This window comes from Telmatherina bonti, assembly GCF_933228915.1.
Source record: "Telmatherina bonti genome assembly, chromosome: 18".
Classification (NCBI taxonomy): Eukaryota; Metazoa; Chordata; class Actinopteri; order Atheriniformes; family Telmatherinidae; genus Telmatherina; species Telmatherina bonti.
Window position 1 is genome coordinate 36,411,186 of NC_136616.1, and position 13,686 is coordinate 36,424,871.

Below are 13,686 nucleotides of genomic sequence, written 5' to 3' on the forward strand. Positions count from 1 at the left end.
TAAACCATGCTTAACTCCTCCTAGTTGCTGGGCAGACCATATGAAACAATCATTATCTCTTATTTAAGACTAAACTGAACTCACTAAGCATCAATCACTCACTATATTACTTTATTACCTTTAACCTCTAACCTTTAGACAACTGGTCAACCAAGCAGTTGACAAAACCCGATGCCCTGCATGAAACTCTTCCTGTCTCAGACTTTGTCTGCACATTCCAGACAAGGATCATATGACTTAAAGAAAGCTTTGTGCATAGACACAAAACACAGCAGGATCACAGCAAATCAATGCATATATGTCTAATACTTAATACAAACCAAACTCATAACAATTTTCCCCAACACCTCCCTCCTCTTGGTCCTACAGGACCAACAATAAGAAGAGAAATTGTTATCAGAACGCAAAAATACATACAGAAGACAACATTCTCAAAACATCAGGAGCCTCATGCCTGTCGGGTTTTAAAAGAATCTTTCAGAAATTACAATAGTGAGGAGCCATTTGCTTCAGCTTCAAAATCTGAGTCTAACAATAAATGTAAGAAAAGTGGAAACAAATCATTCCTCTTAGGGGGTGACAGAGGTGCAGTGAAGACACTGTTGGCGTTCTGGTGGGACTTGGCATATCACAGTGGCAGTGGAGCGCTTTTTTTCACCTCACATGAAGACAGAGATTTCAACTTCTTAATGGTGCTGTACATCAACCTCCTACTGCAAAGGAACTAGTTCTGTTTGCAGCGGATGTACACAGAGGGTCAATCCCACACCTTTGTAGAATTATCAGGCAAAACTCTCAATGTCTCCAGAAACCAGCCCACACAGTTTCTTCTCTGTTCCTCCTCACTCAAGATGGCTTTCCTCTCAGTTTTCTAACTCAAGGTTGGCCTGGTCTTGCTTCTCGAGCTCACAGGACTTACTGACTAATTTACTGGTCTCGGTCTGGTAACTCACAAGATTTACTGGTCTGGTCTTGCTACGTCTAGCTCACAGCACTTACGACTTGGTCTTGTTACTCACGATTTTTAACTTAAACTTTAACCTAAACTTAACTTAAACTCACAGGATTTTATTTATGACGTCAACCTGATCTCGTCTTAAGTTATTCTCTTATCCCTTGAGTTATTCTTTCGATGAGGAGGTGAGGAGGAGAATCCCTGTCACAATGAGAATAATGAAGACAATTGACCACAAAACAGAAAAATATTGTGATTATTAATTAAGATATTGATTATTAATTTGTGATAAATTTCTAGTAATGTTTGACTCCAGTTTGAGTCTGAAAATTAATATAAATTTAGAATAACACTTCTCACCATTGTCTTTTCACACTGGTTCAGAAGGAGTCCTGGCGTAGTCGACCACGGGTGGGAGAAAGACGTCCTGTCCTCTGAAATTCTCTAATTGAGGTTCTTAGGATGAATCTGTGGATTCAGGTGGCCAACCCGTCTATCCCCAACCTGGGCGGACTGACGCAGGATCCCGAGACGAGCCCCCAAAAACTGTGGTGGAAAATACTCTGGTCTTGAGAAGTTGTAATACATCTAAGAGTCAGCTGTCTTCTTACAATGAACATTTTATTATAAACTAATACAAGCACACGCTGGAGCTTGGAGAGAGAACTCTCTCTGCAGATGCTGAAGTAACACCCGATTATAAACCATGCTTAACTCCTCCTAGTTGCTGGGCAGACCATATGAAACAATCATTATCTCTTATTTAAGACTAAACTGAACTCACTAAGCATCAATCACTCACTATATTACTTTATTACCTTTAACCTCTAACCTTTAGACAACTGGTCAACCAAGCAGTTGACAAAACCCGATGCCCTGCATGAAACTCTTCCTGTCTCAGACTTTGTCTGCACATTCCAGACAAGGATCATATGACTTAAAGAAAGCTTTGTGCATAGACACAAAACACAGCAGGATCACAGCAAATCAATGCATATATGTCTAATACTTAATACAAACCAAACTCATAACAATTTTCCCCAACAAGCCCCAAAATAATTACATGGAAACTGAATTCAAGTTTACTTAAAGATGCTACTTTCAAGGAACAAATGAAAAAAGAAATACAAGACTTCCTTGATATTAACGATGATGGAGAGTTCTCGCCTTCTATACTTTGGGATACATTAAAAGCTGTAATAATTGGGAAAATAATTGCAATAGCCTCATATAGGAAAAAAATAAGAAATAGAACAATGCAGGAATTACAAAACAAACAAAGAATTAGAGAATAAACATAAAAAATCTGTAACACAGAGTATTTTTGAGGAAATAAAAAGAGATTAGAAAAGAAATAAACAATTTAACGACCCAAAATATAAAGGGAAAATTAATGTTTCTTAAACAAAAATACTATGAAAGTGGGTCAAAGTCGATGAAAATACTAGCATGGAAATTAAAGAAGAAGATTTCTGAAAATACAGTAAATAAGATTAGAGATCCTCAAACACAACAGATAAAGAATAAATTACAAGACATACATAGAGCTTTTGAATTATATTATAAATCTCTGTATTCCAAGGTCCCTGGGGGGAAGGATAATGAAATTGACAAATTCCTATATTCACTGCATTTACCAACTCTTACTGAAGAACAAAATAATAAATTGACTGCAGATATAACAGAAGTAGAACTTAAAAAAGCTATTAGTCGACTAAAAGCGAATAAATCACCTGGCTCAGACGGCTATACGGCTGAGTGGTATAAAGGATTAAAATCAGAGTTGATCCCTGTCTTACTTTCTACATTTAATTGGGTTTTGAAAAGGGCACAAATACCTCCAAGTTGGAATGAGGCAATTATTACAGCAATACCAAAGGAAGGCAAAGAAAAAACTGAATGTGCTTCTTACAGGCCAATATCGGTTCTTAACATAGACTATAGATTATTTGCCAATATAATAGCTAGAAGGATGGAGGAATTTCTGCCTATTTTGATACATAACGACCAAACAGGCTTTATAAGAAACCGACAGACACAAGACAATATACGCAGAACTCTTCATGTTATAAACCATATACATAGGAACAAAACTGAAGCAATACTTATAAGTGTCGATGCAGAAAAAGCCTTCGATTCCGTCAATTGGGATTTTCTATATAGAACATTACATAAATTTGGATTTAAAGATAAAATTATCGATACAATCAAGTGTTTATATACCAACCCTATTGCAAGGATTAAAATAAACGGTTACTTGTCAAACAACTTTGCTTTAGAAAGAGGTACTCGACAAGGGTGCCCATGCTCCCCGCTCTTATTTGCATTGTATCTAGAACCGCTGGCACAATCTATAAGACAAAATTCACATATTAAAGGTATAATCCTTGGAGGGAAAGAGCACAAAATGGCATGCTATGCAGATGACATTTTAATCTTTTTAGGTAATCCGACAAAGTCTCTTCCTACACTCATGCAGCAAATTGAACAATACAGCTGGCTTTCTGGATACAAAATAAATATGAATAAAACCCAAACGCTCACATATAACTACAACCCACCGATGGAGATAACTTCTAAGTACCCTATGTTGTGGCAGGCTGATTCCTTAAAATATCTGGGTATCACGATTCCAAAAGACCAGACAAAAATATATGATTTTAATTATATTCCATTGAATAAAAGGATAACGAAGACTTAAAAAGGTGGAATTTAATCCCCTTCCTCTCTTTGTATTCAAGGATTGATTCTATTAAAATGATTGTCTTACCAAAATTATTGTACTTGTTTCAAACATTACCAATACAAATTGAGCAAATTCAATTTAATGAGTGGGATAAAATGATATCCAGATATATATGGGCAGGAAAAAGGTCAAGAATTTGTTTAAAGACATTACAACTGTCTAAAGAGAGAGGAGGTTGGGGCCTGCCATCAATAAGGGAATACTTTTGGGCAGCACAAATGAAGGCATTGATAAATTGGTGTGATATATCCTATGATTCTCAATGGAAAAGTATAGAGGAGAAAATCTTTCCTTTCCATACACAAGCTATCTTGGCTGATGCAAATATTCAAAATTACATTGATAGTATTGATAACCCCTGGGTTCAATGCACTTTGTCTATTTGGAAACAGGTGGTCAAGAAATATGATTTAAAAAAAGATATGGTTAGGTTTAAATGGTTTGCTTATGATTCCGACTTTTTACCAAACAAATTAGATGCACGATTCAAATTATGGACAACAAAAGGGATAACAACTCTAAGCAAATTAATTAAAGATGGAAAAGTCATCAGCTTTGTCGAGCTTAAAGATAAATATGCTTTGGAAAGGCAGGATTTTTACCGATTCCTACAATTACGTCATTATATTGACACTAACATTAAAGTAGAATCTGATGTAAACAAGGACCTATTACAATTGTTTAGAAATTCATATGCTGGAAAAACAAATAACAAGCTTATTTCTGTAATATATAAATGGCTGACAAATAATAAGACTCATTCAACAAAACGTGTAAAGACAATGTGGGAAAAAGAAGGAGGTATAAGTATAACGGAAGAAGAATGGACAGCACTTTGGAAACGCTCATGGAAATCTACATATTCGCAAGAATGGAAAGAATATGGATGGAAAACATTAATACGATATTTCATCACGCCATGTCAAACAATACATTATAATGGGACTCCTCCTTTGTGTTGGAGAAAATGTGGAGATCAATGTGCAAATCATTTCCATATTTTATGGGACTGCCCGCTTCTCAAGTCATATTGGCAAAGGGTTCATGGAGTACTACAGGATATTTTCAAGTGTAATTTTCCTTTTAATATGAAAACTGTCTATTTTGGTTGTCTACCTTGGGAATGGGGTCAGAAAGATAAATATTTAATAAGTATTCTATTGGTCGCAAGTAAGAAATCTATTACAAAAAAATGGTTGTCACAAGATGTCCCTACAATATCAGAATGGTGGGACATAATTATGGACATTTATAAGATGGAAGAAATGACAGCATTTGTAAATCAGAAACAAGATAGGTTTGTAGCATGTTGGGAAAAATGGGTCAAGTATATCCAAAATAAAAAGCCCAATTTAATCTTAAAATAAGACAATGGCAAATTGTATTAGTCACTCCCTTGTTCACATTGTTTATTCAGTTGTGTTTTTTTTTGTTTTTTTTGTTGTTTTTTTCTTGATGGGCAAATGTTTTTATAAATGTGAATAATGATGTTGTGCACTTGTTTGCACATAAAAATTCCACCTGTCAACAAAAATTGAAAACTTATAAAGAATTAAAAAAAAAAAAAAAAAGCTGCAAGCGGCATCCATCGGGTCCGAGCCTCATGCCGAAATCCCCACCCTAATCCTCTTTCTCATATTGCAACATGTGAAGGACCCACAGAGTCATGTATTTTCATGGAGATACATAATGCACATAAAGTGAAAATAATGGGTCTGGACACCAAGATGGCGGACACCTCGTTGCCATGGCAACACGTGTTTCATTGACTTTTTTGCTCTTCTTGGGTTGTTACACATGTATACCAAATTTCGTTGTCCTACGTCAAAGTAGACAGTCGGGACCCTCGGGATCCCCCCCTCCAAAATTTTTTTTTAAAAAAACGAGCCAAAATATGGTCGTAAACGCTAAGATGGTGGACACCTTGTTGCTATGGCAACAGGTGTTTTATTGACTTTTTTACTCGGCTTGACGTTCTAGACAACATCAAACTAAACTTTTTTTTTACCTCATTCTATGGGCCATTTTTGGCGTTTCTAGGGGGCGCTGTCGAGCCATTTTTGCATTGAAGTGTATGCGGACCACAGAATATCGCTATTTTCGCCGGGCTTGAGGTGTGTGCCAAGTTTCGCAAATTTTCACGGGGGCTAAAGGGGTCAAAATGGAGTGAGTTTTGCTTAGAGTAAAAATAATGAACTTTTCAACAATAGGCTCCAGCTATAGTTTGTATGGCTCGGACCCTAATTAAATTAGTAAATTAAATTTGTAAATTAAATTATATCTTATCATTTACCAACTAAAATTCAAGCTCAATGATTACCGTACAGTACCCATATGATAGGTATGAAACCTCATGTGGAACATAGCGGCACTACAGACGTCTCCAAATGTTCTTGTTTTATAAATAATCGCGATTATTATTCATTAATTTGTTTGACGACAGTAACAGTAATGCGTGTTTCTGGTTTTATCTGAAATTCTCCTTTCTGATGAATAAAAAGGTTTTTTGTGGGCCTCATTTAAAAACTCATTTGAAAATGTCTGCATGGTTGGGGTCCAAAGAAACGACAGATGCAAACAAACCGAACCTCGAGCGGCATATTAACGTTGTTACCCGCTACGACCAGCACTGTTGAGGAAGAGGAAGACAAGAAAAACAACAAAGAAGATAACGAAGATCTGTTGGTTATCGCAGGACAGCTTACATCCGTCTGAAATCCATTTCTGCTCCTTTACGTAGGTAAGACACCAAATTACGCGCTTAACCAGCATGAATGGACCTTTTACGCTTCTACTCCGAATAGTTTGTCTGAATAATTTACATGGCAACGTTTTCCTCAGATCGATGTCAAGTCAAAGGCACGTTCACATCAGTAATGAAATTCTAACCACGATTTTGAGTTTAATTTTTTAAAACTGAGGTTGACTTTTCTTAAAATTCGCAATCGACAGATTGACCAGTCAGAGAAGACATGTTGATAGCAACACCAGAGGCAGCTGCGAGCGATGCAAGTGTCACTTCATTTAGACTTGGCATCATCATGGACGAGTATCGTGTCATTTTCTCTGCTTCTTCAAGCTAGCAGCTAGCAGCTAGCAGCGGAAACAGATCCTCAGACTGTCCCACAGATTGCCCTTCATCATGGAGTCTTCTTCCTCCGTTAGACTGCGTTCATTCACCCATCCCCAAACCAGCCGCACTTTCAAATCAAAGCCACGCAGCCAACGTTGTACCTTTAAACGTAGAGGATTCATCACGTACACACCACCAACAGTCTGAACCTTCCACGATTTCAAGTTTTTCACTCTTTAACGTTGCGTTAACAGATTTCGCTGTACAGCCATTAGCTGCGTTTTCATCACACCTAGAATTACACAAAGACTAAATATCGCAAATAGAAACACTAATGGAAACCTAACTTAAAACATAAAGGCTCAAAATATCGCTAATAAAGTTTTACGCTCTGATGAGGTGGTTTTTTTCAGACGGCGCGATCCAGAAATATATCACAAAGTGTGATGGAAACACTTTTTAGCGTTTATTTGTCCCTGGACTTTACGTCAGGGGTCATGTGACCAGTTAATTTCCAGTAAAGACGGCGCGGTGTGGAACAAACAAGTTTCAGAGTTTAGAAAAGAAAATGATGGAAAAAAGCTTTCAAAAGTCGCAGCAAATAGAAAACCCCAAAATGAGGCTACATGGCATATGGCTTAGTTCTCGTAAAATCTCATCAGCCAGACACGATTTTACAAGAACTGAGGCTTCGTCCGTTGAGACTAATGTTCTAAACACTGTTCAATGGAAACATCTGCAAACTGCAGTTGATTGTCAAAACTTACAAATATTGCTTTTATTTTGTGAAAAACAGTCATGGAAATGTAGCTCCTGCGAATCATCGACTCAGCATTGCAACGCGTCTAAAAAAAACTGATAATCAATGATAATGTTGCTTTATTTCTGTGTTCTGCGTAAATTGTGTGAGTCTGTGTACCTCGATTATTTAAGAATGTTTGTGTATCAAACTAAATGTTGCAGTACCACCAGGAAGCAGTGGGGGGGCAGCGTTGTGCAGTGCACAGACATCACGCCTTTTCCACGTTCCGTCTCTTTGGAACATCTCCACCACCGCCGCCATGTTTGTTACTGACTGCGACTGACTCCGGAGCTTATCTGAGCTTTCCTGGATGATCGGAGCTTTCCTGGATGGCTGGTCCGGAGCTTTCCTGGATGACTGATCCGAGTGTTCCTAGATGACTGGTCCGGAGTGTTCCTAGATGACTGGTCCGGAGTGTTCCTAGATGACTGGTCCGGAGTGTTCCTAGATGACTGATCCGGAGTGTTCCTAGATGACTGGTCCAGAGTGTTCCTAGATGACTGATCCGGAGCTTTCCTGGATGACTGGTCCGGAGCTTTCCTGGATGACTGGTCCGGCGCTTTCCTGGATGGCTGGTCCGGCGCTTTCCTGGATGGCTGGTCCGGAGCTTTCCTGGATGACTGGTCTGGAGTGTTCCTAGATGACTGATCCAGAGCTTTCCTGGATGACTGGTCTGGGGCGTTCCTAGATGACTGGTCCGGAGCTTTCCTGGATGACTGGTCCGGAGTGTTCCTAGATGACTGGTCTGGAGCTTTCCTGGATGACTGGTCCGGAGTGTTCCTAGATGACTGGTCCGGAGCTTTCCTGGATGACTGGTCCGGAGCTTTCCTGGATGACTGATCCGGAGCTTTCCTGGATGACTGGTCCGGAGCTTTCCTGGATGACTGATCCGGAGCTTTCCTTGATGACTGGTCTGGAGTGTTCCTAGATGACTGGTCTGGAGCTTTCCTGGATGACTGGTCCGGAGCTTTCCTTGATGACTGGTCTGGAGTGTTCCTAGATGACTGGTCTGGAGTGTTCCTGGATGACTGGTCTGGAGTGTTCCTGGATGATTGATCCGGAGCTTATCAGAGCTTTCCTGGATGACTGATCCAGAGCTTTCCTGGATGATCAGAGCTTTCCTGGATGACTGGTCTGGAGTGTTCCTGGATGATTGACCTGGAGCTTTCCTTGATGACTGATCCGGAGCATATCGGAGCTTTCCTGGATGACTGGTTCGGAGTGTTCCTGGATGATTGATCTGGAGCTTTCCTTGATGACTGATCCGGAGCATATCTGAGCTTTCCTGGATGACTGATCCAGCCCTGGTACGACTGGAAATGGATTTCTGACCTTCACTTTCACACGTTTGGTTCGGTTTGTGTTCAAACTGCACTAAACTCAAGCAGATCAGACTTCCTGGAAACGTCACATATAAACAGCTGTTCTCTACGGAGTGATGCTCCAGATTTAATATGCTGGCGGATGTTTAGTGAGGCGGGTTTCCTTCTTTTTCCTTATTTTTTAAAGGATTTTTGTGTGTGTGGTTTTTTTTTCATTATTATTATTTTATATTTTACTTTTTTCCCCCTTTTTTTCTTTTTTTTTTTTTAAAGATTTTTTGGAGATTTTTTATTACTTGATATTTTTCATTTTACTTTTTATTTAATCATTTTTACGTCAGCGGTCATGTGACCAGTTAATTTCCAGTAAAGACGGCGCGGTGTGGAACAAACAAGTTTCAGAGTTTAGAAAAGAAAATGATGGAAAAAAGCTTTCAAAAGTCGCAGCAAATAGAAAACCCCAAAATGAGGCTACATGGCATATGGCTTAGTTCTCGTAAAATCTCATCAGCCAGACACGATTTTACAAGAACTGAGGCTTCGTCCGTTGAGACTAATGTTCTAAACACTGTTCAATGGAAACATCTGCAAACTGCAGTTGATTGTCAAAACTTACAAATATTGCTTTTATTTTGTGAAAAACAGTCATGGAAATGTAGCTCCTGCGAATCATCGACTCAGCATCGCAACGCGTCTAAAAAAATTATGATTTTTTTTAATCATTTTTACTATTTTTTTTTTCTTTCTTTTATATATTTCTATATTTTTCTGATCAGGCGGTGAGACCGCCTTCACCGTGAAGCTGTGCAGAGTATCTCCAAACCTACGCCCATGGTGAGGAAAGTCTGCGTCCCGTTGAGCGCAGCCAGGGAGATATCAGTCTGCTGCTGGTTCTGATCCAGTTCTGGACACAAATCTGAACTAGATGTTACTAGTTTTTCTTCCAGTCATATGAATAAAGGACCAGTAGCCTACAGGAAGGCGGTCTACAGTTCAGTGTCATATTATGCTAATTATAATATTAAGTTCTGCCTAAAACGAACCTTTAGGCTGTTTTTATCGTCTTTTCCTCGTTTTTATTGGAAATAAAAACAACAAAAGTCACATCAGATATCGGAACAAATGAAGAAAATCAATGTAATGACGGAGCGCCGGCGACCAGGTCGGGTCTCAGGTTACAGTGAAGCAGGTCGGGGGGGGGGTATCAACAGGTCGGGTTTGGTCATTTCAGGGGTGCCAGGTCAGTAAAATTGGATCTGTGCACAACACAGATCTTGGATTTTTTTCATTTTACGGCATTGTTTGCTTTGTTTCCTCCTAAAAAAACAACAATCTGCATCTTTATCGCGGTTTGCAGGGATCTCTTCTCTGATTGGTCGCCGGCAAGCGAACCGAAACCCACTGGTTTCAAGCGGACCAGAGTTCGCTTTTCTGGTCCACATCAGAGTCCGGTTGGTGTTCATACTGCACTTAATGCATCGGAAGCAGACAGATGAGAAAAAATAAGCATTTTGTCTTATTTTTCCTCATCTTTTCCAAACATTTACATTTGCAAAAACGTGTAAAGTGAGATTGTTTTTACTTTTGTCTGCACTACACCAGTCGCACTGGTGAAAATTTTGGTTATATCGTTAATTCTACATTCAAGTTTTTAGAAAAGTTTGTTAAAACACAAACCTTTTTTATTTCTATGAGGATTCATGTGTTTTTACTTCTTTTTAAGTTAGTTTTAAATAAAATATGTCCTACACTATCACCTCAAAATGGAGAAATGATGTGTTTGGTAATGTCCACGTTGTGTTTTTATGGAAAAACAATGTTAAAGATGAAGTTTTAAGATAAAAGATTATCAGAAGTACATCAAACCTTTCATTTCTGGTTTTTAAAGAATGTTTTATGAAAATAAAGGGAAAAAATCAAACTAGAAACTCAGATTAATGTGAAAAATTCTGACTTTTTTCACCCAAAAACTATTCTAAGAAAAACTTTCTTACGTGTTGCACCATCCGTCCTTTTCAATCCCCACAAAATCCTATTGATCAATAATCTGTCTGATATCCTGCAGTAAAGCCTCCTGATTGGCTTCGGAATCACCAAATCTGATCAATATTTCAATAAGATTTCACCTTTCTGGAGTTACATTAACTGATTTATATGGACGTCTATCAATTAAAACATGCAGCCATTTAAATGTCCTGCTGGCAGACACACACACACACACACACACACACACACACACACACTGCTGCAGAGTTCAACAGGATCACCAGAAGAGATGGTGGTCTGCAAAGAGTTTCTAACCGGGCCAAGTTCAGGCTGCATGCTGCATTGCTGCGTGCGCGCGCGCGCACACACACACACACACACACACACACACACACACACACACACACACACACACACACACACACACACCAGCCAAACAGCCTGGTAAACATGCCTGCAGACGGTCAGTGAACGCAACACACACAGAGGCCGTAATTAAACATGTTTACACAACCAGCGTCCTTTAACGTGCAACATTCAGCAGCTCGCGCGCGGCTCGCGCACCACCTCTCTGCACATACATGACAACATTTGTCCTGAGATCCGCAGACGGAGCCTCCAGATGCAGATAAAACAGGATGAAAGCCTGAAACTCTCCTTTAGCTGCAACACAGAAACATACCGCTCCGTCCTGCGCGCGCCTCGCTGCGGGGTCCGCGCGGTTACTGCTCGTCTCGCGGGGTGTCGGTGCTCCGTACCGGGGCCTCCTCTCTCTGTCGCTTCTGTCCCCCGCCTCCTCGCTCTCCCTCCTCGGTGCGACCCTCCGCCAGCGCCGCCGCCATCAGCCAGCGGCACGTCAAGCACGCCAAGCGCGAGACGCTTCACTTCCGCCTTGTCGTCTGACAGATTTTCAAAATAAAAGCCCAAATAGCAAAGAAAGGCGATGAGTGTAACTGCCACTTTTTTTCCTCTATAAATGGGACTAAATCTCAGTAAATAACGAGCTGCTAATGTATTTACAACTTGTTTACTTAGAAAAAACCCGCACCTGTTACGAGATTTATTTCTATTTTCTCTTCTTCTCTGTTCTCTTACAGTCCCTCTTCTGTCTTCTCCGGTCCAGCAGTACAAACTTTGTCATTCAAACAATTTTGCAAAATCAATAGAAAAATAAAATAAGAATCCAGAATATCAAGGGGAGCATTATATCTACGATGCTTCCCTTGGCAAAGTAAATTTGCCCAGCAGAACACAGCATCCAGACAATCATTTTGCCAGCTTAGTTGCTGACAAAAAAAAAAAAAAAAAAAAAAAAAAAAAAAAAAAAAAAAAAATAATAATAATAATAACCCTGCTTTGTATGACTTTAGACACTGCTGCACAAATAATAACAATAAAAACATTCACAAGAATCACAAGTTCTATTGGTATTTCATTAATATGACATTTAAGCCTGTGTAGTTGATTCATCTGATGGTTTTATGACTTTTATTTGCCCTTTATAAGATGTAAACACTTTGAAAAGACAAATATTAGAACCACTGTCTGCAGTTTTTCGAATATGAGGAAAATGGAAGAGTCGATGTAGGAAAATTACCTTTTTTACAAGTTGCATTTTATTTTAAGCTTCTTATTCATTCACTTATGCATTCACTTGTACATCGGGATATGAGCTTTACTGAGGCAAATATCAGTTTATCTTGAATGTCTGTTAGAATTTGATTTGCTGATTCTATTCAGATTTTAGCGAAAGTGCTTTGACCTAGCCTCTAAACTCATCTTCAATTAACATTTTTTCTACTTTGGTGAACAACTTTTTAGATTCCCATATCCATATCAAATAAATGAACATTATTATTATTCTGTGCCGGTCTGTCGTGGTGAAGAAGGAGTTTAGCCAGAAGGCGAAGCTCTCAATTTACCAGTCAATCTATGTTCCTACCCTCACCTATGGTCATGAGCTGTGGGTCGTGACCGAAAGAACCAGATCTCGTATACAGGCGGCTGAAATGAGTTTCCTCCGCAGGGTGGCCGGGCTCTCCCTTAGAGATAGGGTGAGGAGCTCGGTCATCCGGGAGGGGCTCAGAGTAGAGCCGCTGCTCCTCCGCATCGAGAGGAACCAGTTGAGGTGGCTCGGGCATCTGGTCAAGATGCCTCCTGGACCTCCCTGGTGAGGTGTTCCAGGCACGTCCCTCTGGGAGGAGACCCCGGGGAAGACCCAGGACACGCTGGAGGGATTATATCTCTTGGCTGGCCTGGGAACGCCTCGGGATCCCCCCCGCAGAGTTGGTAAATGTGGCTGGGGAGAGGGAAGTCTGGGCTTCCCTGGTTAGGCTGCTGCCCCCGCGACCCGACCCCGGATAAGTGACATGAAGATGAGATGAGACGAGACGAGACGATATTATTCTCATATATCACACAAATAAAAATTTTGAATTTACTTTTGTAAGGGAAAAAATTTCCTAATAAAAATAGTGAATAATAGAGAAGTTAATAATACTTTAGAGAGATTAAATTGTGGAATAATATTTCTCATTTAGCAAACAAGTGTCAAGATATGTTAGAAAGGTCATTCAACTGCTTTTTATAATCTTCATATGTGTGTATTAATTCAAACATTGGTTTGTTTCTACTAATTTAAATGTTTAGTTTTATTTGCAAAGTTTTTTAATCCATTTTTTCTCATATTTGTTTAGTTATAGTTGGAAAGTTATTAAAAGCCCTTTTTGCCCCTGCCTACGAGTATTATCTATTTTGTCTGTTTGCTGTATATTTTAACACGCAAAATTAAATTAAGAAAAA

At 39.4% G+C, this 13,686-nt stretch overlaps 1 protein-coding gene across 1 annotated transcript in view; it reads right to left on the reverse strand.

The window, feature by feature from the left end:
• LOC306768902 (uncharacterized protein) overlaps nucleotides 1-11,710 on the reverse strand; it is a 37,027-nt gene extending 25,317 nt beyond the window's left edge. Inside the window, exon 1 of the mRNA XM_079257372.1 lies at nucleotides 11,567-11,710. The gene's annotated coding sequence lies outside the window, so the exon portion shown is untranslated. The remainder of the gene's footprint in view (nucleotides 1-11,566) is intronic.
• Between the last annotated feature and the right edge of the window lie 1,976 nt (nucleotides 11,711-13,686).